Source organism: Camelus ferus, chromosome 15 (assembly GCF_009834535.1).
Source record: "Camelus ferus isolate YT-003-E chromosome 15, BCGSAC_Cfer_1.0, whole genome shotgun sequence".
In the NCBI taxonomy this organism is placed as follows: domain Eukaryota; kingdom Metazoa; phylum Chordata; class Mammalia; order Artiodactyla; family Camelidae; genus Camelus; species Camelus ferus.
Window position 1 is genome coordinate 55,327,629 of NC_045710.1, and position 26,596 is coordinate 55,354,224.

General features: G+C 42.2%; 1 protein-coding gene and 1 pseudogene across 1 annotated transcript in view; both read right to left on the reverse strand.

Moving 5' to 3' along the window:
• Positions 1–26,596, reverse strand: part of TACR1 (tachykinin receptor 1) — a 164,655-nt gene that overhangs the window by 15,377 nt on the left and 122,682 nt on the right. The window lies entirely within an intron of this gene.
• Positions 12,960–14,549, reverse strand: LOC102519332 (annotated as a pseudogene).

A 26,596-nucleotide genomic window follows, 5' to 3' on the forward strand; every position in this document is an offset into this window, starting at 1 on the left:
CATTAGCTGAACTTTGTGGGGCATTTGCTCAGAGGGCTGAGTGTCTGTGTTGGAGGCAGGGATGTGATGGGAGGATACTGCACTCAAGTCTCAGATGCTCCTCACCTTGGACCAGTGGTTCTCAAGCTTAAACCAGCTGCAGAATCACCTGGAGGGCTTGTACAAACACAGGGCTGGTCCCCACCCAGTTTTAACTTAGCAGGTCTATGGTTAAGCCTGAAACTCTGCATTTATAACAAGTTCCCAAACGATGCTGCTGCCGGTCGTTCTGGTTCAGACTTTGAGAAACAGTCTTAGACCAGTGGTTCTCTTTGAATCACATGAGACTCATTGGGGAAGCTTTAAAAATGATCAGGGTCCAGAGATACTCATGTAATTGGCCAAGAATATGAGAGCAGGAAACCACAGTTTAAAAAAATTCCCCAAGTTACAGAATACAGCTAGCATGGAGAAAAACTGTTTCAGATCCAAGGCTCACAAACCTGTTGGAACTCCACTGTTGTCTGAGATTTAATGACTTGACTAAAGTGTGAATTAACCACGTTTTCCAGTTTCTGTAAATGATGCTTTGACATCTCAGGTCTTGTTGATAATCTAGGGAGTACTACCCGCCCAGGGCTAGCTAAGACCAAGTGTGCCTTCGTTTGCAAACTAAGCAACCCAAGGTTTTTCATAGCTGCTGGACATCCCCAGCAGGAGTGCACGCGGGCTCCCTTTTATCCACATTCTTGCCAACTCTTGTTATTTGTGTTCTTTTTGAGGAAAGTCATTCTGACAGGTGTGAGGTGATAGCCCATTATGGTTTTGATTTGCATTTCACTGATGATTAGCTGTGTTGAGCATTTTTTCATGTGCCTGTGTGTCCATCTTTATGTCTTCTTTGGAAATATGTCTATTAAGGTCTGTCCATTTTTTACAGGTTGTTTGTTTTTTTGATATTGAGTTGTATGAGCTATTTGTACTTTTTTTAATGTTAAACCTTTATTGGTTATATCATTTGAAAATATTTTCTTCTATTCAGTAAGTTATCTTTTCATTTTGTGCATGGTTTCCTTTACTGTGCAAAAGCTTTTAAGTTTAATTAGGTCCCATTTGTTTATTTTTGCTTTTATTTCTTTTGCCTTAGGAGACAGATGCCAAAAATATTGCTATGGTTTATGTCAAAGAGTGTTTTGCCCATGTTTTCTTCTAGGAGTTTTATGGCTTCCAGTCTTATATTTAGGTCTTTAACTCTAATTTCACTTTCTAACATGTAGGTGTCCAGTTTTTCCAGCACCACTTATTGAAGAGACTTTCTTTTCCCAATTGTATATTCTTGCCTCCTTTGTCGTGGATTAATTGAACATAAGTGTGTGTGTTTGTTTTTGGACTTTCTGTCCTGTTCCATTGATCTATGTGTCTGTTTTTGTGCTGGTACCATACTGTTTTGATGACTGCAGCTTTGTAGTATAGTCTGAAGCCACGGCACATGATTCCTCGACCTCTGTTCTTCTTTCTCAAGATTGTTTTAGCTATTTGGGGTCTTTTGCGATTCTACACAGATTTTTAAAATTATTTGTTCTAGTTCTGTGAAAAATTACCCTGGCTTTCTTTTGATTTCCTTTTGCATGGAATACCTTTTTCCTCCTCTCACCTTCTGGCCTGTGTGTCTTTAAATTTGAACTGAGTCTCTTGTAGGCAGCATTACATATGGGTCTTGTTCTTATATCCATTCAGCCACTCCATGTCTTTTGATAGGAGCATTGAGTCCACTGATATTTAAAGTAATCATTGATATGTACATTCTTACTGCTATTTTATTATTGTTTTGGGGGTTTTTTTTTGTAGCTCCTTTTTTGTTCCTTCTTCTTTGTTCTCTTCTACTGTGGCTTGATGGCTATCTTTGGTGTTATGTTTGGATTCCTTTCTCTTTTGTGAGTGTGTATCTGTTATAGATTTTTTTTGTTGTGATAACCATAAGGTTTACATATATCAATATATTTATCTGTATCTCTACCTAATTTGTCTATATCTATGCATCTATACATCTATATCTCTATAGATTATGTTCCTGACTTCTCAATTTCAAACACATTTTAAAAACTTTGCATTTGTACTCTCCTCCCTCTCAGATACTGTTTTGACATCATAGTTTACATCTAACTGTGCTGTGCATCCCTCAACTGCTTGCTGTTGATACAGGGGATTTTACTACTTTTGTCTTTTAACCTTCCTACCAGCTTTGTGTGTGGATTGTTTCTTACCCTTATGGTATATTTGCCTTTACTAATGAGATTTTTTCTTCTTTTATAATGTTCATGTTTGTAGTTGTTTCTTTTTTTTGTTTTGTTTTGAGAAATTCTCTTTAACATTTCTAGTAAAGCTGGTTTGATGGTGCTAAAATCTTTTAGCTTTTGTTTTTCCATAAAAATTTTGATCTCACCATCAAATCTGAAGAAAGTCTTGCTGGATAGAGTATTCTTGGTTATAGGTTTTCCCCTTTTATCACTTTAAATATATCGTGCCACTCCCTTCTGACCTACAGACTTTCTTCTAAGGGGTCTGCTTATGGACTTATGGGAGATCCCTTGTGTGTTATTTGTTGCTTTTCTCTTGCTGTTTTTAATATTCTGTATCTTTAATTTTTGTCATTTGAATTACTGTGTGTCTTGGTGTGTTCCTTTTTGGGCTAATTCTGTTTGGACTCACCTGGCCTTGGATGTTGTTTCCCAGGTTAGGGAAATTTCCAGCTATTATGTCTTCAAATATATTCTAAGCCCCTTTCTCTCCCTCTTCTGTTTCTGGGACCCCCTATAATGTAAATATTAGTGTCATTAATGTTGTTTTCACAGAGGTGTCTTTCAGCTGTCCTCGTTTCTTTTCTGTTCAGCATCAGTGATTTCCACTACTCTGTCTTCCAGCTCGCTGAGCCCTTCCTCTGTGTCATTTAGTCTACTGTTGAATTATTCTAGTCAGTTTTTTATTTGTTATTATATTCTTCATCTGTTTTCTTGTCCTTTGTATTTTATAACTCTTTGTTACAAACTTCTATCTTCTCACTCTGTGCATCCATTCTTTTCTTGAGTTCTTTGATCATCTTTATGGTTATTACCCTGAGCTCTTTCTGCAGTAGATTGCCTGTCTCCACTTCACTTAGACCCTCTTCCGGCATTTTGTTCTTTTGTTTGAAACATGTTCCTCTGTTGCCTCATTTTGCTTAACTTGCTGTTTTTATTTCTATGTGTCTGGTAGGTTGATTGCATTTCCCAGCCTTGGAGAGGGGCTTTTTATAGGAGATTCCTGTGCATCCCGGCAGCCACGCCCCTCTCATTACCACAGCTGTCTGCTCTAGGGATGCGCCCGGTATGGGCTGCGTGGATTCTTCTGTTGTGGTGAGTTGACTACTGTGGGTGGTCTGGTAGGTCTGCTGGCCCCTGATCTGGTTGGTTGCCATGCTGTGCCTTGTGAGAAGGCTGCTGGCCACTAGCTGGCAAGGCTGGGTCACAGGCATCTCAGTTCAGAACCCCGGGGGTACCCAGGGCTAGTGCTGACTCACTAGTGGGTGGAGTTGGGGTCCAGGAGTCCCTGGGGCAGTTTCTTTCCCGTTGGTGGGTGAAGCCAGAACCTGGTGCTAGTGCCAGCCCACTGGCAGGCAAAGTTGGGTCCTGGGATCTGAGTGCAGAACTCAGGGGTCCCAGAGCTGGTGTTAGACTCCTGGTGGGTGGAGCCAGTTCCTGACACAGTTGGCTACAGAGTTGAGGGTGTCAAAAAGCTTGTGTTGGTCTGCTACTGGGCAGGGCCTGGGCCCAGCCAGACCCAGGGCAGGTGCTGGCCTGCTAGTGGGTGGGCTAGGTCTGCAGGGTGTGGGGTTGTAGTTGTCTTGTGGCTGGTTTCTGCCCACTGGTGGGTGAGGCTGGTCCTGAGGAGAGCGGGCTCACTGGTGGGCAAGACTGGGGCCCAGCTGGCCCCAGGGCAGGATCTGGCCTGCTGGTAGGTGGGCTGGGTTCTCAGGTTGTAAGGCTGTGGGTGTTCTGTGGCTCATGCCCACCTGCTGGTGGGTGAGGCTGGTTTCAAGTCTAGATCTGGGTGGAGGGGGGCCAGGGATCCTGGTGTTGGGGCCTGCCCACTGGTGGGACTAGCTGAGTCCTGGGATCTCTGAGTGGAGGGTGCTGGGGATGGTCTAGAGCTTGCACACTGGTGTGTGGGGCCAGGTCCTGGGCTTCTGGTGAGCAGGGCTGTGTCCAGGGTGACCATGGGCTCAGGGGCCTTAAGGCAGCCTGTCTGCTTGTGGGTGGGGCTGTTTCCCTGCCTAGTTAGTTGCTTGGCCTGAGGTGTCCCAGTACTGGTGCCTATAGTCCACTGGGTGGGTGTGGGGCTGTGTCCCGAGGCTAATAAGCTGTAGGGAGAATCCACAGGGGCACCTGCCAGCACCAGTGTCCACACGGTAGAATGAGCTCCCCCAAATGGTTCCTTTGTACATGATTCTTTGTCTTCCTCTTGCTGCCTTTAGAATTCTCTCTTTATCTTTCTTTAACTTTGGCTATTTTAATTATGATTTATCTTGGTATGAGTCTATTTAGATTCATCTTGTTTGGAACCCCCTGTGCTTCCTATACCTGGATATCCGTTTCCTTCTTCAGGCTTGGGAAGTTTTCAGACACAATTTCATTAAATACATTTTTAACCCTCTTCTCTCTCTCTTTTCCTTCTGGGACATCTATATTGTGAACGTTGGTATCTTTGACAGTATTCTAAAGATTCCCTGCTCTTTCCGTTGAGACACATTCCTTTGATGTCTCATTTTGCTTATCTTTCTCTGTATGTAACTAAGTGAAACAGTTACCTGTCGCAATGTTCTTGTGTGAGAGAGTGTCCCGATGCAGTCTATCTCTGCCCAGTGGCTTTGGTTGGAGAGCTGGATTTGCCATGAACACAAGTCATGTCTTCCTCAGGGTGTGCTGGCAGCTATCACCATGGTAGGAGGTGGGGCTGGAGATGGAGAGAGGCTAAGGCCAGAGCCAGGGGTGAGGCAGGGCTTCCCCTATGTTCAGTGGCCATCACAGTCTTATCAGCGATTAGGGTCAGTTCTCATGTTACTGAAGTCCTGAAGGTCAAGTCCAAGCTGGCTCTGTTCCCTTTGAGTGTGTGCTCTTTCCCTCCCAGCTCCTGCGCTCTTGCCCCAGAGAGCAGCAGTGCTGGTGCAAGAGGGGCTGGCGTGGGTGTTCAGCAGGGTTCAGGGCATGGGTTGCAGCGGTCTAGCTGCCATCAGAGATCCAGGCTGCCTCTGATGTGCCACCTGTCCAACTGCCAATAATGACTGCTCAGGCATCGCTTAGAGTCTGAGCTACTTCGGCATTTCATAGCTTAGCTTTATCCTTGGCTGTGGCAGTCCTTGCTCCATTGTGGGGCTGTGATGCAGGGCAAGTGGTGATGGAGCACTCACTCAGCTCAGGCTGGGGTGCATGCCAGGGAGGTTGCAGGAAACCAGTTAGCCACCAGTGTGCTTTCAGTCTGCCCTCTCTGCTCTGCTTCAGGAGCAGAAAGTGTTTGTGCATTCCCTCTGAGCAGAGTCGACGCTTCCCCTGCTCCTCTCCATGAGCTCCAGCAGCCCTCCACCCAGCCAAGGGGGCTTGTCTTCCAGTTGTTGGACCCCAGGGCTGGGCACCCAACATGTGGCTCAAACTGGTCACTCCCCAGGGAGGATCTCTGCCTGCATAATTGTCCTTTTCCTCTCGGTTCCTGACCTGATTGCTTCTCTTTCCTTCCTATCCCATTCTGTGTGGACCTTTCATACAGGAGTCTTTCTGCCAGTTTCCAGTGAGAACTGCTCCACACGTGGATGTATTTTTGATCTGCTTGTAGGGGAACTAAGCTCTGTGTCCTCCGCATCTGTCATCTTGCTCCCCTTTCCCCTTATCTCCTTGATTGGATGACGTGGTCCTCAGATTAGAGCCCAGCGGTGTTCCTCTTTAATTCTTTTCACAACACAGGCACCAAGGAAATACATCATAGAAAGATATAACCTCAGGCTTCAAAAGACATTCGAATTGCCAGCTGGTCCACCCTCCACAGCAAGGAACCCTCCTGACGGCAGCCCCCAGAGGAGGATGCTTAGCATCTGCTTGAATGCAGGTCCTGAGGCAGACGGACTAAGCATTTCTTACTTCTTTAGTTTTTTAATCAACAGTTTTCTCACTAGAAGTACTATCTATTCAGTGTGGTTTTGAAACTATAGACACACATTAAAAGAAAATCTTTAAAGGTGAAGTGCAGGCTGGATATGAGTTCCACGTCAGCCTCGTTAATGCTGAGCACTGCTGCTGATGGGCAGTGTGTATTGAAGCTAATGGCAAATCAGGAATTTCCAGCTCTTGGAGGGTATTTAGCTCTCATTCATTTGCAGCTGAAGTGTTTTTCTTCTTTATTATAATATTTCCAGCCCAGCATGCTGTCCTTAATGTTGTTTGGAGAGGCAGTTGCTTCACTGGCACTATGCACACTAATTGTCATTTGAAAAATACACTTAAAAAACCATAATAAAGTACATGTGATATAAAATTAACCTGAAGAATACACTTTTATTTTTATCTGTGAAAAAAAGAAAAAGAAAACCTTCAAAACTTTCTATTATGTAGAAATAAGTTCTAATAAAATTGATCCGTATCTTCTTATATCTTTATGCACACACACAAATTTGTATCACATTAGTGCATTTTAGATTACTTTACAAACAACACTATGTCACATCATTCTTTAAGTCAGTAAATATATTTCTATAATGAAATTTCTAATGGCTGTAATAAAATTCCATTCTATGGAGGTAAGTGCTTACTTAGCCTTCTAATTTGAACATGTGAGTTTTTTTTTTTATAATGTTTTGACATTTAATTGCTACGATAATTAACACCTTCAAACATATGTCTTTCCTCTATTTCTTATTTCCCAAGAATTAATTAGTCAGAATGAAATAAAAGCATTTTTAAGGGTTTGCTATGTATTGTCATTTTGCAGAAAATACATGCCAGTTTATACCACCAGCAGGGGTTGATGAGATCTCTTTTTCCTCTGCGTGGCTGTACTGGGCATTCAGTAAGTCTTTTAATCTTTGACAACATGATCGTTTATATATAGACGGTCCTCTAGTCTACATTTAATATTCTTGATTTATTGTAAACTGAAATTTTATAATTATGCTATTTAACCATTGTCATTTCCTCTTTTGTGAATTGCCTACTTGTATATTTTCTCAATTGGGGTGCTCATATTGTCCTTACTAATTTGTAAGAACTCTTTATGGCTTCTATTATGTTATACTTAAAATGTTTTTTCCATATCAAAAGCATTAAAGCATTCACTTACACTCTCTCCTAGTTCATTTGTTTGCATTTAACTGTTCAGTCTATCCAAGATCTGCTTTGCTGGGTATTACGAGAAAAGGCTCCAAATTTTCTTTCTCCAACCATTGTTTAGTTTCCCCAGTAGCCCTATCGGTTGCTCCACCCTTTCCTTGCTGATTTGAAACTGCTCTTCTATCTCATACACTCATGTGCCTCTGGGCTTTTGTTCTGTTTCCTCTACCAGTCCCTCCTTTCTGGTATCCATTCCACATCATCTTAATTTTTGTGGCTTTTAAAAAATATATATATGGCAGTAAAAATCCCTTATTATTTTACTTGGTTCCTCAAAATAAGGTATCTCTCTTCCTGAACATTAAAAAAAATTATTTCATTTTGGTGAGGGGGGAGAAGGTAATTAGGTTCATTTATTTTTAGAGGAGGTACTGGGGACTGAACCCAGGATCTTGTGCTTGCTAAGCATGCTCTCTACACTTGAGCAATACCCTCCCCCACCTGCACAATTCTTAAGAAGGAGATCAGGGGAAGGTTTCAGTTATTTCTAGCCGGAATTGCAGCTTCCCAGAAGATGTCAGGTGATCAATTCACTGGCCCCTCCCAGCACTGATTCTCATGATAAAGCTTAGTGGTGGATGTCGCTTACGTGCCCAGGGCCTTATATCCCCATTTCAGATTGTTTCTTGGTCAGCTCTCTCAGGCAAAGAGAAAGATCCTATAGAGGATGTGCTGCCAGAAATGGTCCCAGAGTTTGGAAAAGCTCTAACAAGAACTTATATGTCAACACTGGACTCCAGCAGAAAGACCCTCACCCACACCTCTCCTCCTTCCAGTCTGCTTAGGGGCAGAGATGTGGGGGGAGCAGGTGGCTAATAATCCTGCCTAACATTTTTATTTGGTTGATATGTTAAAGAAAAAACAAGCCACAAGTCACAAAGCTTGTGCAGGCTCTGTGATTCTGAGAGAGGAGGGCAAAGGAGATGGTGGTTGGTTTGGCTAAGGACCTTATTGTGTTTGGGGACAAGAAATGTTAGGCCAGAAGCTAAATTTAGGTTGGGGTGAAAAATGTTAAATTGGTGTCTGTGAGGAAGAAAAATACTGGTAACAAGAAGGAGTGAGAAAAATAAGAGATTAAGCAAGAGGGGCAGAGACAGAGACAGAGAGAGACTGGGACCGCTGGACGCAGCCAGCAGGAAATTTCCTGTGGTGAGGACTGCTCGGTGTGCTGCAAGGAGTGGTTGTGCCTGAGGGTAAAGTTAAAAAAGTACCATCCTGTCCTATCCTGAAATTCTCTGACTTCTCTAACCACTCCCTAAATCTGTAAAAGTGAAAAAGGATGCCACACTCAACAAGTCTATGTCAGCGGGGCTCTGAAGAAATGAATGAGGAGGACTGATTACGAGTGGAGTCAAGTGGGCTGGCCAGAGACAGTGGTGGCCACAAAGTTTCCATTACCTTGCGTTGGGTAGGAGATGTGGTGGAGAGGAAGTCCCTGTCTCAGGAAACAGGGAGGTGGAGACAGAGTCCCTGAATCTGTATTATGCTCCCTGGTCAATCTTCCCAGTCTGGCAGGTGACATCAAATCATGTAGATATTCCTGGAGTCCCCACGGTAGTTCTGGAAATGCCAGCCAGCCACAGGGCACAGAAAACTGACATCTGAACAGACACTGAATTTAGGTTGGGGTGAAAAATGCAGCTGGCACGTAGACCTTTCAGTATTTCATTTAGGCGACTGGTGTTTCAGTAATCCGTCAATAAAACAGCATGCATTTCATGTGCTTGAATTAATTGTACAGTGCACAGCCCACCTCCCAATCCCTGCTATGCCATGATGTCATTTTCCACTATGTCACTTTGCCAATGTGGCATGGGCTTTGCAAACCTCCTCGGGTGCTTACAACCCCATTGAGAACAAGACTGCATTTTATCTGTGATTTGTTTTCTGTGAGTGTCAGTGGACACTGATAAATGTTTTGCTAATATAACTCACCCACCTTCAACCTCTCTAGATAGTTCTTTAACTATGTGTGATGCTCTCCTTGAGGCTGGCTTAACTGTAGTGAAATAATTCTTGCTGTATGAGCAACCGGGGACAGATCAGGGATGCGCTTCCGCCTTGGCTGCGGCAGCCTGTGATTATCACTGAGCCAAGGAGGACTTGGATACGTGCAGCAGACCTGAAGCTTGTACGCTACCATTCTGTCAAGCATTTAAAATACTGTTATTTCTGGTGGGGCTTTGTTTGGAACTGTTTTGATTGGTGCAAATTGGCATAAGTCAGTAAACATTTCCTGATATAATTAAATTGCCCATAAATGTGGGTGTTGGTTGTTTTTCTACTCTGGTCCCCGGCATCTGAAAAACACTTAAAATAAGGAAACAATCCGAGTCACGGTGACCTGTGACTAACAATCATTTGTGTCCCCAGGTCTGGTCTAAGTGCCCCAGACTCACAGCTCTCAGGCTGAGTGCCCACTTGCCTTGCTATGGCCTGAAAGTACTTCTTCTCCACGAGGCAAATCTTGGCACAACAACCACTAACAAATGGCCAGGTAGTGGCCATTTTTCTTTTCTTTTGATAAAGTTTCCTGATGAAATTTACTTTGGGTACCACATAAACAGCCACTGTTGAAGGCTTGTAGAAGATGTAGAAATCTCACATTTTTTATGTGCAATAGTTTCATTGTAAAGGTGTTTCTGGAAAGTGGATTTGACTTCATCTCACTACTTCTGGGGCTTGGGGTAAGAGGCAAATATCACTAATCCCATTTTAAATTGAAAAATTAAGGTACAGGGAAGGTAATTACTTTGTTCAAGTCACTCAGGGTTGACATGGGAATAGAAAACAGATCTGCCCCTTTCTTTTTTCAGCCCTTTGCATTTCTATTCTTTCTGCTTAGATGAGCTTGAAAGAAGAATGGATAAATGTCACTGAGAGCAGGGAACACGCAGTTTTCAAGAATGAGCACATACGTTGAGCATAAACATTATTCACAGCATTTCATAATGCAGGTAATTGATCGAAAAATAGCATAGCTTAAAACATCAGGCACAGAATTCAGTTCTGTCTGTGTGGGTGACTTGGAATGTGGCCAAATCTTGGATTCCAGTTTATATCTGGATTCATTTTCATATTTCCAAAACCTTTTCCTGTCTTGAACCCTGAACCCACAGAAACTAACGGTTGGCTGAACTGTGGGAAAGACAAATGCCTTACATTCAGTCCCTCAGCCAAAGTTTCTCAGCATAGACAATAGGCCATTATGCTGTGAGCCACACAGGCTGCCAGTCTAAAGTTTCCACGAACGAACTGAGCAATGCAATTTGTGTGTCTCATAAGAAATTATCAAGGAGACTACATTAATCAATGTGAAGTCCGCTGCGAGTCACATATGAGAGGACAAATATTTTTAATGAGGGAGCGTTGGCAGATTTTCATACCTCCCCAAGTTAGCCAAAGAGAACTTAGTAATTTCTGGACCATCTTTTAGGCAATCTACTCCTCTTACAAAAAAAAAAAAAACAAAACGTCTTTTTTGCTAGAGGAAAGCTAAGCTGTCTCTACAACAAAGACAGAAAGTCCATGTGGACTGGATGTAGAAAGGTGTTGGCTGGGGAGGGTTATGAGGGGAGCAGTGAAGAGATATGAGACTAGGAGGTAAGCAAAGGCGGATGACTTTTTGGTGGTTACTGTTGGGAGCTGCTGTTTTATCACTTTTGCCCATTAAACTAGGCTTCCTGAACTCGACTCTACTTAGGTGCTGAACTCTGTAGATTTTGGCTTTCTTAAAGTTGCATGTATGTTACATGCAGAGTCACCTCTTCAGGTTGGAGGCCAGCCCTGTGTTGAGGTAGCACCTTCAGTTATTGGGGAGGAGCATACAAAAGGAGCTATATAGTTGCTGCTGGGCCCCATTTCATTCAGACACTTAATTGTTAATGACCCCCCTGCTTTGTGCTAGAATCTGAGGACATAGTGATGAATGAAAAGACCTGGTCTCTGCCCTTTAAGAAGCTTAAAACATAGTGGGCAAGATAGATTATAAGCAAATATAACAACAAATAAATATAAAATCATCAGTGTGTTATGTGCATAAAGTCATCAAACGGAGGTGGGGTAGAGAATAGCAGGGGCTCACACTCAAAGGACCCTCTGATGAGGGGACCTGAAGGGCAAAGTGGTCATATTTGGTGCAGGATGGATGGTCCATACAGAGACAAGAGGAGGCAGAAGACCTTGAGGCCCAAATGATCTGGGTACCCTGAATGAGTCAAGAGAAGGCTGTTGTAGCCAGAGTGGAAGGATTGAAGGCCATGAAATATGGACAGGGGCCACAGTCTGTAGGGTGCTGTGGGCCGTGCTCTTGGGAGCCACCGAATGGGTTAAGCAAGATAAGATGATTCACTTTTCTTTTTCCTTACCCAGGATTAATTTAAATTTTTAAAAATTTATTTTGTTATTTTTTAAATTGAAGTATAGCCCATTACAGTGTGTCAATCTCAGGTATACAGCATAATGTCCCAGTCGTGTGTGTGTATATATATATGCACACACACATACATTTATTTTCACATTCTTTTTCATTAAAGGTTATTAAAAGATATTGAATACAGTTCGCAGTGCTACACAGAAGAAATTTGTTTTTTATTGATTTATATATATAGTGGTTATCATTTGCAAATCTCAGACTCCCAAAGTTACAGGATTAATTTAATTGTAAAAACAAATACGGGGGGAGGATATAGCTCGGTGGTAGAGCACGTGCTTAACATGCACAAGGTTCTGGGTTCAATCCCCAGTACCTCCATTAAAACAAACAAACAAACAAACAAACAACAAATAAATAACCTAATTAACTCCCCCCACCAAAAAAATATTAAAAAATAAATAAAATAAATAAAAACAAATACAGGCTATAGCCTCACTCTTCTTCACCTGATTGGACAGTCTGTCTGTGGTGTCACTGTCAGGTAAAAACATACACCTTTACGACTTGGTTGTCCCAAGTTTTATTTTTAAAAAATTCACAGACAGGAAAGAAATAATATGAAAACCGTCCAAGAAATACACTAATGGGCAAAAATACATGGGGAAAGAGGAACACATTGTTTTTGACTTAACTAAAGAAACAGAGAGGGGAATTTTTTAAGAAAATGTGCATCCGGGGAAGTTAGATGGGCAAATTTTAGAGTAGGAATTTATATGACTTGAATCATTTCCTGAATAAAAATGACCTTTTGCAATATTCAGACTTCATGGCTACTTCGCTTGGCTCTATTTCTTAAACACTGTAGCCTTTAGTTAAATGAGCCAGAAAAACTAGGGGACACAACATTAGAAGAAAAATAACCACACACATTCTCTTTTCTGTGTCTACTTAAATCTTTGTTACTAGGAAATTCCTGAAGAAAATTTAAATTTGAGTCTGGCTTTGCTGATTCAAGTCTCCCAGTGACTTATTTAGAAAACACCTTCTGTTTGGGCTAATAGCATTGTTGATGGCACTTATAGAAGTAGAGCCAAACAAAGTCTGTGTCTCAAAACCAGTGTGAAATTATTCTCAGGGTTGAGAGGAAGAAAAGGGGCGTCTAAAATCACTAGAAGTTCAGACATTGTCTAGGACACTTATCCTTCTGGGTCCGCACGTCCTTCAGGGTCTTCATCATTTTAAATGTTCTCATTTCCCACAGTTGCATGATACTGGCTTCTGATAGAGAACCAATCACCCAAGATGCATTGGGATTCTAGAAGAAATCAGATATCTTGGAAATTGTTGCCACCGTGATTAAACAACAACTCTGGTGGCCCATCTTCTGCATCTTCTGGGGATTGTTCCTCTCCAGTTTTACTTACATTTCAGGTGTTCAGTCTGTGATCAGTACCCCTGGAAGCCAAACTAGTCTCATTGTGAGGCAATTATTGAACCTGGACTATTTCATCTGTATGTGATTCAAAGGAATGCAACTTAAAAAATATTTTACTGAGTTATAGTCAGTTTAGTGTTGTGTCCATTTCTGGTGCACAGCACAATTTTTTAGTCACACACAAATATACATATATTCATTGTCAGTCTTTTTCACCATGAGCTACTACAAGGTCTTGAATATATTTCCTTGTGCTCTACAGTATAAACTTGTTTATCTATTCTATATATACCTGTCAGTATCTACAAATCTCAAACTCCCAGTCTGTCCCTTCCCACCCCCCTCCCCCCTGGCAACCACAAATTTTTATTCTATGTCTGTGAGTCTGTTTCTGTTTTATATTCCTCCCCCCTCCCCTCCCCCTCCCCTCCCTCCCTCTCCCTCTCCTTCTCCTTCTTCTTCTTCTTCCAGATTCCACATATGAGCGATCTCATATGATATTTTTCTTTCTCTTTCTGGATAACTTCACTTAGAATGACATTCTCCAGGGACATCCATGTTGCTGCAAATGGCATTATGTTGTCATTTTTAATGGCCAAATAGTATTCCATTGTATAAATATACCACAACGTCTTTATCCAGTCATCTGTCAATTGACATTTCAGTTGTTTCCATGTCTTGGCTATTGTAAATAGTGCTACAAATAACATTGCAGTGCTGGTGTATTTTTGAATTAGGGTTCCTTCTGGATACATGCCCAGGAGTGGGATTCCTGGGTCATTTGGCAAGTCTACTTTTAGTCTTTTGAGGAATCTCCATTCTGTTTTCCACAGTGGCTGCACCAAACTGCATTTCCACCAACAGTGTAGGAGGGTGCCCTTTTCTCCACACCCTCTCCAGCATTTAAAAAGAATGCACTTAAGTGTCAGAGTCTCAGATCCCACAAGGCTGGTCAGCTGATCCTGTGGCAAGAATGAACTCACTATAGGATTGAAAGAAATGTGGCTCACTTCAGAAGTGTGAGCATAACTGAATGGCTTGGTTTGGAAGTATCATTTGAATGCATACCCAAGCTCATAAGCTTCTGATCATCAAGCACCTGACCCAAAAAGAGACATGGAGAAGATGCCAGAAAACTTCTCCTACTACTGCTGTAATGCCCTGTGAAGATGGTCTTCATGTGCACAACTTTTACTTCCTTTGGAACGGCAGTGATATCCTATAGGCAGATGGTGTAGTCATTTTTTTCCTTGACTTCTTGAAACTTTCATGTCATTTTAAAAAAGATCAGTTAAAGTCTAGCCCAAGGAAGGAGTCATTCCTGAGTTCTGCCAATGTTCTTAAACAACCTTAGGACAATATAAATAACTAATGTTATCTCAAAGAATGTTATCTACTTTCATAAGGTGTACAAGTTGTCACAGTTTCTACTATTTGTGTGTGTGTCTTCAATTATAATACTGAATCTATAGGTCCAAGTTTACAACAAGCAATATTTACATTTTTAATATTAGTTCCAATAAATTTATAAGTAGCAGGCATTTCCAATTTGTCAATCACAAATTTATTGGGTAGCCAGCACTCTCATGCCCTCCTCCTTTGTAACTGACACAGCAAAAAAAAAAAAACAAATGTGGGGTGAGAGGTGAGCCATGTCCCAGGTCTTGGTTGAGCCCCTGGGACATGCCCCCACCAAGTGTGGGTACTTGGCTTCACGCAGGAAAGAATTCAGGAGCAAGTCACAGTTGAGTAAAGGTAGATTTATTTAGAGAGATACATACTACACAGAGTGTAGGCTGTTTCAGAAGGCGAGAGAAAGGCCACAAGGTGTAGGGGTTGAGTGCTCAGGTTAAAGTAAAAGAGATACACGCTCCATAGACAGAGTGCCAGCCGTCTCCAAAGACAAGGGAGCAAAAGGCAGATGGCATAGTCATTTGAAGCACTAATCAAATGCCCACTGAGACTTGGGTTCTAAGAAAACCCATAGCCTCCTCCTGATGCCCACAGAGACACAAGTCTGGGTTGAACTCTCCAGAAGGGTCTGGTTTAGAAGAATGTTTTGTATAACGAAAACCAAGAACGTTACTGGATAGAGTCTTCACTGCAATGATGCAAGGTTTCTGGGCATATGATGCACTCTGTTTCCTTCTTCATGGTTGATCTTGATTCTTTTTCCTAAATTCTCCTTTTTCAGTGTTGCAGTGTAAATCATCAAACTGAGCATCATTAGGGAGCTGCACACCGGCTATCACAAGGTGGTTTTGTGTGTACCGCCAGTCAGTGACAGGTCAATGAAGACTGAACTTTTTCCCTTCTGGTCTAGTTACATCTGGAAGCCACTGCTGCTAGGCTGGGCCACTCCAGAGCACTGGATTGCCACCAATTTGCAAAGAGAAGGGGTGGGCTTTTCCCATATTTTGTACTTTCATTCTTCTACTGTAGCATCAGAGGCTGCTGCTTTCTCTTCCATAAAGGGCAGACTGCGGGTGTCCAGGGTGAGCACTGCAGGAGGGGTAGGAAGGCTGTGGGTGGAATGATCCAGCTTTAATTTTGAGGTGAGGGTGATATTAGACATCCAATCAGGGCCCACAGTGTTCGCCAGAGAAACAGCACCAATGGGATACATGTGATTACATGTGTATGTCCAGACAGAGGGATCTATTTTAAGGAATTGACTCACATGGTCATGGGAATGGTGAGTCTGAAATCTTTAGAGCAAGCCGGCAGACTGGAAACGCAAGTAAAAGCTGATGTTACACTCTTGAGGCAGGACTCCTTCCTCTTCTGGAAAACTTCAAGTGATAGAATAAAGCTCATTCATATTATGGGGTAGGGTGGGGATAATCTGCTTTAGATCTATGAAATACCTTGTAGCAACATCTAAACTAGTGGTTTACTAGTTTGATTGTTGAGAGATGGGCAAGTTGGGATATGACTTAAAGACAGAATGGGCAGGACCCGTAGATGGGAGTGGGTTTAGAGGGTGACGGATACCCCCAGGCAAGCCTCTGACTCAGTCCTGCTGTCTCCTTCCCTTGACAAGGGCTCTCAGGCCCCCACATTCATTGTATTTAGGAAGGAACTGGGGCTTAGGGGAGAGGGCATCGTGGTTAAAATGGTATTCCAACATGGTGATAATCCTGGTTAAAAGTGGACCCAGGTTGAACATGGTGTAAGGAGTGCCTTTTTGTTTAGTGACTAAACAGCCACTGTTATAGTGGCTACAGGGACTACAGAGACACATACTACTGACTGGTCTCAAAAAAAATAAATAGTAGTGATAACAGCCACCACCCCCACATCACTAGCGAACACTGATGCAGCGTTTGGTATATGCCAGGCACTGTCCTCAACGCTTGCCATATACTGCTTCCTTCATGTCCACCAACAGTCATCTCTGGGTTATGGGTGATAAACTCAGGCACCAAGACTGCAAAGTACTTATGTACCACGGCACTCAGCACAACTCTGGGACTTCATTCACAGAGACTATTGTGTAAATAGCACCCCTTGGAGTTGGGCGATGAAGTTCACAACAGAGCTTAAGAAACTGATCCAAGACTTCCGTGTTGTGGAGATTAGCATTGCCTTGGGTGAAGAATGATAGAACTAGCCTTTTGCAGCAACATGGATAGACCTAGAGATGATCATACTAAGTGAAATAAGTCAGACAGAGAAAGACAAGTATCATATGATATCATTTATTTGTGGAATTCCCCCAAAATGATACAAATAACTTATTTACAAAACAGAAAGGGGACTCAGACATAGAAAACAAACTTATGGTTACCAAAGGGGAAAGTTGTGGAGGGATAAATTTGGAGTTTGAGATTAGGAGATACTAACTACTATATATAAAATACATGAACAGCAAGGTCCTAATGTATAGCACAGGGGACTAGATTCAGTATCTATGAAAAAGAATATATTATATATATTTATATATATATATATATATATATATATATATATATATATATAAAAAACTGAATCACTATGCTGTACACCAGAAACTAACACAACACTGTAAACCAACTACACATCAATAAAGAAAACTATGTAGAAGGGAGGCCCCATGTTTTACATATATATATATTTAAAATAAATATATAAAAATATTTATATATATACACATATATAAAATTATTATATATTTGTTATAGAGAGTTTTTAAAAATAAGCGTTTTATTTTACAATCTTTTTAGGTTTAAAGTGAAAAGTTGCAAAGATAATACAGAGAGTGCCCGTATACTTCATGGACAATTTCCCCTACTATTAATATCTTATTAGTATGGTACATTTGTCCCAATTAATGAACCAATGTTAATACATTATTATTAACCAAAGTACAAGACTTTGCTTGTTTACGATGCCGTCAAGAGCTTTGAGTGTGTCCTGGTCAGGTATTGTGTAGAGTGTCCCTCAGCTGGGATTTGTCTGATGTTTTTTTCTTACGATTAGTCGGGGGAGACTGGGTTTTGGGGAGGAAAACCACAGAGGTAAAGTGTCATTCTCATCACACTCTATCAAGGGTACCTGCCATCAATATGACTTAGCACTGTTGGTGCTGACTTAGATCACTTGACTAGGGTGGAGTTGCTCAGGTTTATCTACTATGAAGCTACTCTTCCCCCATCCCAGCCCTTTATATACTACATTTTTTGGAAGAAAGTCACTATGTCCAGCCCATGCTTAACAAGTAGGGGGTTATGCTTCCCTCCTTGAAAATGGAGTATCTGCATAAATTATTTAGGATTCTTCTGCATGGAGTGATATGAGACACATTAGTGTATTTGTCTACTCTCCTTCACTTACTTTTTTATTCAATCCTCTGTATCAATATGGACTCACATACATTTAGTATATATTTTGGGTTATAGTCCAATACTATTTTTTTTTTTTGCCTTAATTGCTCCAGCTTTGGCTATTGGGAGCTCTTACAATTGCCTCCTGTCTCTCTTGACATACCTCCAACATTGTGTATGTGTGTGTGTGTTTGTATGTGTGTTCTGAGCACTTTCTTCCTTTCCGGAAATACAAGATGCTCCAAGCTCATCTTTGTATACTCATTGGCCCTGGTCCTCAAATCAGCCATTTCCCCAGGCAGCCCTGGTTCCTACTGTTGGAGATTGGTATTAGAAACCACGACTTAATCCTCACAACCACCAGAGAAGACAGAGGCTGCTTCCACTTTATCTCCAGTTTGCAGGTGAGAAAGCTGAGACACAGAGAGCTAAAAACTTAGGCATGGCTGTGCATTTGCTGAGTGGGGTGGAGGTCCAGATGTGGTCCCAGGTCTCTTGGTTCCATGGGGATCACAATTTTTCCCTCCACTACAGGCACCAGCAAACTACTACTCACGGGTAAAATTGCTCACCGCCTGTTTTCAAATGGTTTGTGACTTAAGATTGATTTTTCCATTTTTAAATGGTTGAAGAAATCAAAAGAAGAACATTATTTCAGGGCATGTAAAGATTATATGAAAGTCAAGATGGAGCACAAGGGATTTTTAGGACAATGAAATTATTCTGTATGATACTACAGTGGTGGCTACGTTTGGTTATTCATTTGTCAAACCCCACAGGATGCACAACATCAAGAGTGAACCCTAATGTAAACTATGGACTTTGGTTGATAACAATGTGCCCATGTTGGTTTATCGATTGTAACAAAGACGCCACACTGATAAGGGATGGTGAGGGTAGGGGAGTATGTATGTGTGGGTGGGGAGGGCTATGTGTGAACTCTCTGTATTTTCTGCTCAGTTCTGCTGTGAACCTGAAACTGCTCTAAAAAAAATTAAGTTCATTTAAGAAATTTTAAAAAAATTTAAAAAGTACATCAGTTGCATGCAACATAGGACTTTTTTTTTTTTTAAAGATTATATGAAATTCAAATGTCATTGTCCATAAATAACATTTTCTTGGAACACAGCCATACCCATTCATTTAAGTTATTGTCAGTAGCTACTTTCCATGCTTCTGTGGCTGGGGACAATAGTTGTGACAGAGACCATAGGGCCTGCAAAACTGAAAATATTTACTACTTGGCCTGTTAAAATGTGCCCACTTCTGTTCCATTGTACTGCAAAGAGAAGAGGCTGAGTTACAACTCCTACAGAGGAAAGTACTGCAGACCAACACCACACCTTCACTGGTCTTATTAATGCCATGGTGATGCTCTCCCTTCTTCTGGCACCAACCCAACTGCTACCCTTCTTCAAGTCCCAGCTCTGGCTGCTGGGAGCTTCTCTGGACCTGTCTGGTCTCCATAATCTCTCCTGTTCCTCTGATCTCCCAGACCTCTTAACATCTACTTAGTTTTTGATTACTTGATGCCTTGTATGGTTCTGCATTTCACACACATTAGTGTTGTATTCCAAGTTAGCTGCAAGTTCTTCGAAAGCAAGGACCATGGGTATTTTTCTTTTCCTTATGTTATCAACCACAGATTAAGTTTTCTACTAACTCAGCTCTAATGATTGATACAAATGACCTCCCTGTTTAGGCTTTCAACTGACTATCAGATTAAGCATAAACTCTTTAACATGACACTTAAAGCTCTTGTACTATATCATCTTCAACCCCCATTCTTACTAGTTAACTGGTGCCTAGATTAGTGCTTAGAACATAGTAGCTGCTCAGGAAATGGACTTTTCTGCCTTCCCTTACTTTGCTTTCTCTTATACTCTTACGACATTGGAAAAGAACTGACAACAGTTCTGGATTTGACAATGATGAGGTGAGTCATAAGCAATTTCAGTGTCAGGATGGGGACAAAATTGAGTCAAGGATGCAGGGCAGGATTAGAGATCTGAGGTCACAGGAAGGTAGCTGATAACATCAGTAAAAAATGCTGAAAGATTGCCTAGTAGCATGAATTAATATGGCCACGATTAGCCTGGCTTCCTGGCTTTTGCTAGCATTCCTGAGAGATCTGGGTGTAAGAGGGGAGAAAATATAAAGAGAAGATATAAGGTGAGACAGCTGAGGTTGGGGATGGGTGATGGAAACCATAGAAAACCCTGGGAACAATGCCTGGGTAAACACACGCATTGAGATGCCCTTGATTTAACACCAACTGCAGTCCAGGAGATTACCACGTGTTACCCTGTTTAACCAACTCTGGTAAAATTGGGTTTCATCACCTCAATTTTGCAATTTAATTTGAGGTTCAAAGATGTTCACTGAGTGATGTGGTTTGAGTTAGGATTTTAATCCTGATCTTTATTTCTTATACCACTCTATCATTGTGCCTTCATACTATAGAAATGATGTCCCATTTGGTGCCCTAAGAGGCCCCAGGGTACCACAGAGAAAAGGATACATGTAGCCTTGAAAGTTTAAGTAGACTTTTTAGCACCCTCATTTCTATCAAATCACATATCCTTCCTCATTGTGATTCTTGTAACCCCTCTTGGTCCACCCAGTCACATGAGTGGTGCTGGTTCTCTGCTGAATCTGTGACAAGCGGAGTCCTGAGGATACCAGCATCCACATGGGGGGAACATGGGCTGATGGACGGCACAGGCCACTCCTGTATTTCCCTTCTCTCCAGTACAAGAAAATCAGGAGTGGGAAGGGGACCAGCAAAGGACTGACCTGAAGACTCCTTTGTTCTTCACCATGACTCTCCAAGACAGACCTCTGTTAGGGACTGAATGTTTGTGTTCCCCAAATTGACCTGCTGAAATTCTAAGCCCCTAAATGGGATGGTATCAGGAGGTGGGGGCTTTTGGGAGGTAATTAGGTCATGAGAATGGAGCCTTCATGATGACAGTAATGCTCTTATAAGAGCAGAGAAATGGGGGAAGGGTGTAGCTCAAGTGGCAGAGAGCATGCTTAGCATACACAAGGTCACGGGTTCAATCCCCAGTACCTCCTCTAAAAATAAATAAATAAACCTAACTACCCCTCCACACACAATAAAGACTAGAGAAATGATATCTCTGTCTCCACCACTGAGGATACAGCAAGATGTCCTTCTGCAAACCAGAAGAGGGTTCTCACCAGGAATAGGATGGACCAGCATCTTGGACTTACCAGCCTTCAGAACTGTGAGAAATAAATGTCCGTTGTGTTAGCCAGCCAGCCTACGGCACTTTGTCATAGCTGCCCAAAATAAGGCCACCCTAGTGTGTGCTGGGCTCTCTGAGTACAGTCCTCTAGTGAAAACCTGTTTTGGTGCCAACTTGATGATAGCAACAAGTATTTTTGAAGATAAGAATACAGTTTCCTGGGTCTAAAAGCAGAAAGACCAAAGGTTTTCCCATCATATTGAAACCCATTTGTTGTCTTCCTTCTTCATGGAAGCTATTCTCAAACAGAATGTTAAAGAAAAAAATCACCATGGGCCTATTTTTAAAATACTGATTCCTGAATCCTACTCTGTAGAGATTCTGAGGTAAGGTCTGGAAACATGAATTTTAACCAGTGCCTCAGTGATTCTGAGGCAGGTGGATCCTTCTATATGTTTAAAAAAGAAAAAAACAACAGTGCTCTGAGAGGGAATCCAAATTCGCCAGCTTTAAACCTTTGCAGTCCTTAATGGCATTTAGGGCAGGCACCCAAGTCCCTCCCTAGAGACAGATTCGCTAGTGAATTTTGCTGTAGTTTGAAAGAAAGCGGGTGTCTGTGGTGTTCACAGGTGCCTCAGGGGGTGGCTGGCTGGGCCAGGCAACGAGAGACCCTCTCAGGGCATTTTCCTTAGAGAGTTTTCTCCAGCTCAGGGGCTGGCCTCAGTCTTTGAGCCCCAGAACCCCCATCTTACAGCATGCACAGCCTCACAGGCACAGACGCGCTGACCACACTGTCAGGAATCTGATTTGTAAACCATTTTAATGGAGAAATATGACCGCTGAGTAAACTGGATCATGTAACCAGATTCAGCACCAGGGGGGTTGGCTGGCTGAACACGGGGCCTCCATGACTCTGAGAGACTAAAAGGCAGGGACACCCCCGTCCACAGTGAGGATCTGCTTGTCAGGGGGATGGACACCTCTCCTTCTGAGGGGACACTTGTCCTCACACAGTGCCTGGCACACAGTTAGTGTCCTGAAGATGGCTTAGCAGGGTGAGGCCAGCTTCAGGACTCTTTTGTTCAAATCCTCAAGATCTGTGGTTCCCAGATTTCTGCATTTCATAGAAAAAATTAAACAAAATTTGGGGACCGCTGTAGGGTTTTTTCTAGTCTCTTACTGTGCCAAGAAAGGACATTAAAAAATGAACCTGAGCTAAACTAAACTACTGACAATTGTCACCATCACTGCATTTGGGAAACTACATTTTAATGACAGAAAAGAAGGGCGGACTTAATTTCAGCATAAAAAGCAGACCTTTAATTGAAGAAAAACTCACTAAGCACAAGTACACAGACTGGGTGTTTGGAAACACCTGAGAATCTGGGCAATCTTTTTTTTTTTTTTTTTTTACTTTGCCTGTAGCCACCCTCCAGATGAGCTATAATCACATTGATTTCTTTTCCACTTACAATCACAGTCCAGCCCCACCTCTGGGATCACCCTGACTGGAGTTTTAGGAGTCCCCAAACTGGGCAGTGTCGCTTTCACAGACAAGCTCCTGATACAAAGGCAGCTTTGGCATTCTCTGTGTGGGAAGCCCCCAGTGAAAGTCTCAGAGGGTGACTTTATTTCCAAGAGGAGGAAACTGAGGAGCAGGTTGTTGACTGGCTGATACTGGTCACCAGGGCTTGGAGCCTGCATCATCCCCTTTGACGGAGAGGGTGTGACAAGGGGGCCACAAGTAATGCTGGTGTTGGCTGATAAGGCAGTAATTGGTTTGAGCCCAGTTACTAAATTGGACCAAGGCAGAAAAGATAAAGAAACAAGAGATAGTAAAGGGCATGGTTGTTGCTCACGGGTGAGGGTGCACCTTGGGGTTTTCCCTGCCTGGAGTCGGGTGGGCACCCACTGGGGCTGGTCTGGGAGGAGGGAGCAGTCAACCTGTGCAGATGGCAGGCTGACATGAGGCTCCGCTGTCTGGAGACCAGTCACTGAGGAAGATGGGGGGATGGAAAAAGGACTTCTCTGCCACTTCCTTTTAATGGAATTCTGGGCAGATTCCTTTCCCACAGCCTCACATAGGAATGGCTGCCTCTCACCAAGAGACATATGGCCAGATAAAGAAGGTTCCCCAGACCCACCTGCAGGACCATTTCTGCTGTGCAGGGTGCAGCACGTACAGAACACATTCTCCTCAGCTCATCTTTGAGGCCCTTTCCTACCCAAGGGCTTTGAAATAAGGGACACCTGCACCATCCCTCCAATTCTGGGTTTTGTCCAAACCAAAAACATGTCTTGGAATTATATAGCATGCATAGTGTCTGAGATAAACCACATATATTAGAATTTAAACTATTAATTAGTGTCTTTTTTTTTTTTAAAAAAAAAACAGTTATGTTGTCCTATCATCTATCAACAGGAAAGAAATGTCAAAATATTTTCACACCTGGTGTGGCTGTGCTTGTGTGTTTCTGTTGAACGCCAGCCCAGCTCATCAGGAGAACCAAGCTTCTCTGCAAGGTGAGAAGTGAGCAACACAAGTGTTGGCTGGCGCTGTTACAACTTGTTGCAAAGGAGAAGAATTGACAATGGGGGTTTTTGTCTTTTGGGTTCCCTGAAGCTCCAGCCTCTAGCAAGAGCCCTGTTGAGCCTGCTTTTAGACACAGGCATCCATCAGGGTGTGCGTGGGTGTACTCAGCCTCGTGGGGGAGGCAGAGCTCAAACTTCATGTCCCAGTGACACGCTCTACATAATGTGACTGATTCTCCTGGGTGGACTGGCCCTGCAGCCTGTGTCAGTTTTGAGATGTCTTTTTGAATCATCACAATTCCCCAGCCTGGGGAAATACGGATTTTTTTTTTTTTTTTTTAATAGCTGCTGAGTAATGCACTGACCAAAAAAATGCCATGTGATTCACATTTCTCTTTTTTATTTATTAATTTTTTTTCCAGATTTCTCTTTTAGAATGAGAAATAAAATTATTTCATTCACCTCATTCACTCATAACAAGCAATATTTTCAGGCGAGAAGGTGGCTTCAGACTGTAGCCTATGTTAGGCTGCCCTCTGCCATACAGAGGCCAGGCCAATTTGGGGTGTGTGTGCATGAGGGTTAGCCTTCTTGCATGAGAATAAAATGTTTTAGCACTAATAGAGCCGGGAAGAATCTCCCTGTGCAGTATGAGTAGGTGACCAACTTGTCGTGGTATGCCTGGGATTTAAAACAAAAAGTCCTGCATTCAGGGAAAACCCCTGAGTTCCTGGCAAAGCAGTGTGGTTGTTCACCCAAATGTGGGGTTGCTGTGAGCCTGCTCCTTTTCCCAGCTGCCCCTTGTTTCACTGGCCTAAGATACGGCTGATTGTACACTATTTAAGATTCATTCCTTTGAGTCAAAGCATTGTCCCATATTAAAATGCAGGCATTTTTTAGAGGGGTGGCCCATTAGACCATTATATTTGGAAGCAGCATTCTGCACTGCTGATCACTCCCTTCTCTTGAAACAACTGTCTTCTCTCTCAGGGAAGTGCAAATTAAGACCACAGCAAGATAGTATTTTTCATTTACTAACTAGGCAAGAACTAAAGAAGTCTGACAACACCACATGCTGATGGGACGTGGACAACAGGAACACTTATGTACTGCTGGTGGGTATGAAAATTGTTACACCTCCTTTAGAAAACAGTTATCACATAGACATTCTTTTATAAGGTTGAACATGTGCAAACCCAAGTTAATCTCACTTTAATATGTATGCCCTAGATATGTGCCCTCTTCTACTTGGGCCTCAGGAATCATACACAAGAATTTCATAGCAGCAAAAAACTGGGAATCACCTAAGCGATGACAAGTAAGAGAATGGATGAATGAATCATGAAGTACACATGAGATAATACGCAGCAGTTAAACTAATAAAACACAGCTACATATAGGAAAATAGATAAATCTTGGAAATAAAATGTTGAGCAAAAATGTTAAACTAATTATGAAAACAAAATGCAGCCATTTCTATAAAGGTGAAAATCAAGCAAAACTAAATAATCTACTGTTTAGGAATTCATACAGACCACCTATGAGAGGGAAGCAAAGATGGCTTCTATAGCTTAATAATATTCTAGTTCACAAGATGGGTATTAGAGTCATGTATTATAAATTATCAATATGTCTAGTTATTTACATATATGTTAATACATTCATTTGTAGAAATAAAAAATATAACATATGTTTTAGGAAAATAAGAAGGTGGAAATAAATCAAAACATGTTTATAATCACAACAAATGTAAAGAGATTAATTCACTCACTAGAAGGCAGGGATGGTAAGATTATATTTTAAGCAACAACAATGATGAAATATCCAGCTAAATGCTCTTTATGAAAAAGACACGCAAAACATAAGGACACAGAAAAATTGAAAGTAAAGGGACAGAAGAAGATATTACAAACAAGAGGTAACTATGTTAACATCAGACAAATAGACATTAAGGCAAAAATTAGGAACATCTAATATCCTAGTGTCCAGTATTAGGAATCAAGAGCCTCTATAAAATCACACAAAGTTATAACTTATTTTGAACTGCATAACACAGCTTTACTAGGTACAAAGCAAAACCTAGCATAAGTACTAGGAGAAATGGATAAATTCACAACCACAATGGGTGGGAGATTTTAACACATGTGAGTGGCAGCTACAGGTTTATGCGCCAGTCTGCCTCTGATATTCTGTCCCTCTTCATTTTTTATGTGGCTTTGAGCAAGTCTCTTCCTCTTGTTAGATCTCAGTCTCTCATTTCTGGAAAAAAAAAAAAAGCGACTGGACCATATGGGTAGAAATTCCATGAAATACCCACAATCCTATGCCAGGCCATGTTTGGGAAAAGACCTTGTCATATTATGGATGATTCTGAGCCCAGTGGCAGCTGGTGCTCTCTGCTCAGCATGTCCCAGGAGAGTCTATTACCTGCTGTTTCCCCTGACAATGCCACCTTCCAACACCCCACCACCCCTCACCCCTCCATCTCAGGCAGCTTTATAAATACAGAAGTTTATAAACATCTTTGTCAGCTGAAGGGCTAAGAGAGGAAACTGCCTGGTCAATCCAGCTTCTAGAAGGTGCTCATCTGGTTTACCTCTTGAAGTCAATTTGAGTGAGGAAGGAAGTTCAAGCCAATTCCACTGGGAGGCTGGCATTAATACAGGACAAATGCCCCTGGAAACCTGGAAGGGGCCGTCTGTAAATGCAGCTTCCCTCCGTGGCAATTCCAAGCGTAGCTTAAAGGGACTAACCGGACAGTGCTGGTGTGAAAAGGGGCTGGTTTTGCTGGCCTTGGCAGTCACTGGTGCAACACTGAGCCAGCAGCTGCTTGTCTCTGCATGTCTTTC